This window comes from Anabas testudineus, chromosome 22 (assembly GCF_900324465.2).
Source record: "Anabas testudineus chromosome 22, fAnaTes1.2, whole genome shotgun sequence".
Taxonomy (NCBI): domain Eukaryota; kingdom Metazoa; phylum Chordata; class Actinopteri; order Anabantiformes; family Anabantidae; genus Anabas; species Anabas testudineus.
Window position 1 is genome coordinate 10,641,046 of NC_046630.1, and position 6,141 is coordinate 10,647,186.

At 40.7% G+C, this 6,141-nt stretch overlaps 1 long non-coding RNA gene across 1 annotated transcript; it reads left to right on the forward strand.

Annotated features, from left to right (window-relative positions):
* The first annotated feature begins 835 nt into the window (after window positions 1–835).
* LOC113147761 lies at window positions 836–5,829 on the forward strand. The gene is made up of 4 exons (XR_003297399.1): window positions 836–921; window positions 1,201–1,984; window positions 2,071–2,157; window positions 4,694–5,829. It is a non-coding gene; the product is annotated as an uncharacterized LOC113147761 (long non-coding RNA).
* The last annotated feature ends 312 nt before the right edge of the window (window positions 5,830–6,141 follow it).

The window sequence follows — 6,141 nt, forward strand, 5'->3', positions numbered from 1 at the left end:
CGCTACAAATTTAGTACCACGCTACTTTAACTTTTATTCTCACTTTTCTTATTCATCTTTATGCTATTTATAGGCTATGTCTCTCGAGGCATCAAATGAAACCTCCATCTTTCTTTCAGCACTTCTCTCCCTCACGCTCTCTCTTTCTTTCTGAAATTAAAATTTGCTTTACTGGCACAATACAGTACGAGATGGTTCACATTAATGCATAACTACTTGGTATGAAAATAAAGTTTTTGCAGGTACATTTTTACAAAAAAATGAAAAAAAGATGATTGAATGTTTGGGTAATGCCAAAGGATTCTTTCTCTTCCTCTCACTCACATCTTGTTACAGTAACTTGCTGCCAGTGGCGAATGTTTGTGGTTTCCGTCTGTCATAAATCCAAGCTGCTGTCGACACTCTCTTGGTGTCGCTCTAACTTTCCAATCTTCCCACCTTGTCCCAAAGGCACATAGTCAACTGATGAGAAATTAAATAAGGAGAGAAAAAAACAAAACATGAATTGACAGTGAGAGAGTGAGAGTGGTCATATCACACAACACCGCAGGACGTCTTTCTCCAGTCAATCATAACTGTCAGCCTACTCAGCTTCCTGCGCAGCAAATCTCATTTGCTGCCTCTGCTCCCTTACTGGTGTGACTTTAAAGGGGATGTGGGGATAACGTGCATTATTACTTTTATCTAATGTAAGTGAGGCAGGCCAATAATTGCACAGTCTTGAAGTTTTATTGTTCCCAGCTGACGCGATCATTACTAAACGTCAAGGAGATGCAACATTTCCTGTCAACTTAACGACAGTAATCACTTCCCTCTCCCTTCATTCCACTGAATACTCTGCCACCCAGACCAGCCCTGCGAGGTGCGGAGATGAGGCTTCTTCATCATCTTTATTGGATTCCTCCTCCAAACCAAATCATGGTAAATACACACTGCATCATTTTCCCATATTTTCTCATATAGACTGACTGCAGCTGCTGGAATTATTGGCTAATAATAAACTACTCCGTGCGTTCTTAGAAACGTTCCTGTGTGAGTTGCTGAACCTGCTGCACCCCAGTGCTTTACTTTCAACACAAAAACCAAAATAATCTGTCATAATCAATGTCTAGGAGCTCAGTAACAAGTTGCCTCGCACTTTCTTTTTCTTCCTCCCCTCCCTTTTCCTTTTTCCCCTCTCCCACTATGTCTGTCATGCAGGTGAATGCCCTGCAGACAACACAACAACAAGGCCGACTTTATTTTTTGAAGGTGTTTCTTGGTTGGTGGAAGCTTCACAGGTAGCAAAACTTAAGTGAGAGAGAAAGTGAGAGATGTGAGGGAGATGTTGAGGTTGCAGTAAGTGGCGCACAATGAACTGCAGTGATGGAAATTGCCAAGTTTTTATTCCCATTAGGCAATGATTCCTTCTTAGGATACTCTCCCTGTGGCTTGAATTCACTTTCTTTTGTCTGTTTAATACAATAAAACATTTCGGAAGTCTGAAAGAGGAGATTAAGTATAGGACAAGCAATGTTAAAACACTTTCAACCATTCTGTTTTTTATGACAGTTATTACAGTAAAGGATGGTGTATGATGGTGTGTTTATGCACACATTGACCCACTAAAGGAAATTTCTCTGTTACTATAAAGAAAACATAGTTTGTTCTATTTAATAGAAATATTCTGAGCATGCAGAAGGAGCTGCACCTGAAAACAACAAGCATCAGGATTTCACAGTTTTCTTTCACACCAAGTCAAATTCAAATAGTTCCTGAGAATTCATGCAGTTTCCCTTTAAAGGCAAATAGGCAGATCCACGTACAACAAGGACAGAGAAATTATCTGAATTCCAAGAAATTGTATAGAAACTGCAATCATCAGGGAGTTAGTATTAAAATGTAGGAGGCACCCACGACTTCTAGGAAGAAGAAGATGTCTGTAAAAATCACTGCTGACTGACGAACACTCTTCCACAGCATAACACACAACCAAAGAATCAAGGTGAGTTACTCAGAAGCATCTACACGTGTGACTGCCACCTACTCTTATAAATGCTGACAATCTGCTGCCATCTCTAATGCATCTAGGCTGCTGCAAATCTTTTACCAGCATAATGTTTCGCACCATACGCTGGGAACAACGGTGAGCCACTTATGCAGATGTCACCTCCGAAGGTGAGCACACACGCGAACGCATCTCGCTCGTCACATGTAAACATCCTCACTCTTTCACTCACACAAAATACATAGACACACGTCGTTTTTTTGCCTTATGGCACAGGGAGGCTCTCTTCCTCACACAAACAAACATTCCTCTGCATTTCCATCTCCCCCTCCGCTCGATGTGCGTGTTCAGTATAAACTTTGACTGGCTTTTGATCTACGCCGTGGATGGTATTCCTGCCTGCTGCCCTGCTCCCAACACCCACATATGCTGTGTAAAGAGAATTATTCATTGTTTTCACCACACAACAAAAGTGTTTGAGCTCAAAGAGCAGCTGCCTTCACATAGTTAATTTAACATTGCTGGGGCTCCAAGCCGCACTCATAATTGGAGGTGTCCTATTCACTGCCATTCTATGACAGTAGTGTGCTTATTAAAAATAGATGGTGGTGAAAATTAGCCAAAACCATGTGAACTCTGATCAAAACACAGCTGTGCCATGTAGCTGTACACTAAAGAATGCATCCAAACAATCCACACTGTTACCAATTAAATCTAATATGGCCAGAAAGTCGGTTTGTAAGAGTGTTAATACTTTTAATGAAGAAATGTGTCCATTCTGAGCAGGACGGTGTTTCTGTACATTTGTTTTACAAATAAAGTTTCACTTTATTATATGTAAAGATTAGACGATTAATTACGTTTTCTTTAATTATGTTTTCACACATACATTTATATTTTTACAATTACGCGTCACATTTTAAACTGAAAAACACAATTTGCTTATTATCTACACCAATTTCCCTGGCCGAAGTGGTATCTTCCTGGTATCTTAAAAACCAAAGCGAGTAGGTACCTTCTATATGTACTGTCTCTTAATAATATTTCTCTTTTTACTATAATTGGCGCTAAATGAAATAGTTGTTTCTAGCAAACAATTTGAGAGGAATAATCCATTAATACCAAATCCATTATTATGATTCTGGATGATGTAAGAAAGCCAGAGGACTATGCTGCTTTTTGCTGGAGGAAAAAAGGACACAGAAGAGTGCTAATTGAGACAGGACAGACAGTAGCTGGTCCTAGCGCTCATCACTGCTGAGTAGAGGAGAGGCAGCTAAGAGCCTGTGCCAGATCTCCTCATGCACCACTGATTGCAACTACTTGGCCTGATTTTGGCCTGGACTAGTCCTCCACTATTGTGTCCCAACTCACCGCCCAGTGCCCAGTGTCTGCTGCCACTCGCCCATTACTCGGAGCCCAATAAGCAGCGGTGGGTTGACCTGGAGTCCCACAGGCTTTCACCCAGCACAGTCGAAAGGCCTGTGCCAACAGTTAAAGATGTGCACTGGTGTGCACCATCAACTGCGAGAAGTGATCACCAACTTCACAATAACACTGATACACACAGTGGCAGGAGCCTGTAGTGGCTGGTAATCTGGTTTCCAGCAGAGACAAAAATAAACTAGGGTAGATAAAGTTTCCTGTTATTAAACGTAGCTACTAATTCACCAGGAGACTTTAAATGAAAATATTATAAGATATAGTTGCTGTCATTTTTGATTTTGATATTTTGTTAAAATAATAAAATACTTTTCAAAAGATATGATAATTGTGCATACTGTCAGCTGGAACAACAGCCGTGACTTCGGTGCATCACAGAGACCCAGTCAGTTGCTCAAGCTGTCAGAAAGTTTGCTGCTACACAATCCCAACGAGGCAGCATCTTGTAACTTCACTTCTTATTCTGTTCCTGTGCCAAACTCCCTCACGAGCCAAACTAGAAAATGAGACTCTCTCTGAACCTGGTAGACTGAACAGAATGTGAGAATTGACAGGTATGGCAGCGTCTGCCAAACTGTGAGGCGTCCTGCCTCTGCCATCCCATCGCACTCAGGATCAATCTCCATGACTCACTGAGCTCATATCCACATGCCGTTTCCTATCAGCTGGGAAGTTAATGTACAGGTTAATTATCCAGGCAACTCTGTTTGGAGAAAACAAAATCCCAGCCAAGTGTGGTTTGTTAGGCCAGTATTGTTGTCGTCGTCCGTGATAGCCTCAACTTGCAATTCCCCTCGACTCATGATAAATCAGTCAATAAAGAAATGCCAGAAAGCAAGTATCATCTGCAAGGTGGGTGACTTGATGACCTGGACAAATGAAGGCAGATGTTGTAAAATCGCTCGGCTGCTGCTTGTAAGTCTACAGTTACCAGCAACAAATCAGCAGCCAAGTCTTGCTTGTGTAAAGAATGTAATTTGTCATCTTCATCCTAAAGAAGCCTCTGCTCTCAAAGAAACCTGAAAAATTAGCATTTCATGATTCACAAATCAATTTTCACACACACTATGAGGCCTCTATTGTCTTCATCCATCTCCAGCCTACGCTGCATGTCACAAAACCACTGAGCATTGTAAGATCACCAAGAGAGGATACAGACACTTCCATCTTAATTTATTTCAAAACTACATGACAAACAGTACTGTTTTTAAGTTGCATTGTTCACAGTTTCCAACTCCTTCCTTCTTTTTCTACCCTCTCTAGTCTGCCCCCTTTGACCTGCTCAGCTCCACCGTTCCTCCAGCTCTGGGCCCGATCACAGCTCAGTGCTTCACAAAGCATTAGCCTGTACATGAAAGGAGGTCTACAGTAGGATTAGGGAACTGCTGTACATGCCCCAATGATTGAGGAATGCTCTCCTGCCCCACTCAAGGACAGATTCAAACACTCCAGACTCCAGTGTGTCTGGAGCAAAAGAGACGGCACTCAGGTCTGCATTGCAGTGAGAGGGTCTTACTGTAAGCCTCATGTGAAAATGTTCACGTGCATGTACTTTGGGTATTCACATACTCTGTGCTACAGAGACTGACAAAGAAATAAAGACTTGTTGAAAAGAAATGCATATAAAAAAGAGCACTCACAAGAAAATTAATTTCCATTTTTGTTTCACATTTTGGTTTGAATAATAGCCTCATGGGGCCATAAACATCAGAGGTGACTGCTACACTCCCTGTAACACAAGACAAAGCATTGAGTCTTTCATCATTTTGAAAGGACTTTGATGATGCCATATTGTCTTCATCAAGTGGCAGGGTGGTTAAATTCTATACGGCTATCCTTATCTTACCTCTAAACAAAGATGAGTAAAAATGGGCGTAGCTGTGAGCACGACCGAGCGTTAGTAGCCAAAGCCTCATTAAGATGCAGACACAGGAGTATGCTAATTTTACCCTACATCCTAGAGAAGTAAAAAGACAACAAAAAGGGGCTTCATTAAAAAAGACCATGCATTATTCAGAGAGCACCAGGCCAGAGGAATGGCTTAAGGCCAATTATCCTCTGCTGGAATCTAACCCTGGCTAACTCAACTGTTCTGCCTCTGATGTCTTTCTCTCCTTTACATATTGTATAAATACACAGACTTACTGGCCACTTTATTAGGAACACTTGCAATTAATGTGCAATCTAATGCAACAGCTCTGCCATGAATTCTACTTTTACAAGGTTATAATTTATCTGTTTTTTTTGTTGAAAACATCAGACTAATGTGAATGTGATAAAGTAATTCTAATATATGCTTATTATTGAGGTTACAGTGTCTGGTAGAGTCTTCATGGACTATACTATATTACATTGCACTATATAATGGTGTTACTAGTGTTTTGTACTTACTCATTTATGTAAAGAGTGTATAGATGCAAAATAAAAGCTTCAAAAAAAAAAAAAAAGAATGAAACGCAAATATGGTTAGGTAGATATTACGCAGAGACAAGACAGACTGAAAATGGGACGAGACATACGGACAATGACAAATCTATGGATCCAAATGTATTACAATGAGTTGGTTATTTCCCTTTAACCAGTTTTAACTCCATGAATTATCACCCATGACTGAACTCTACTCTGCACAATGTTGTGCATCAACATCTGCCAGTGTGCAAACTGCTTCTCTCTGCTATGGAACTCATTTACAAATTACATAGCCTGTTTTT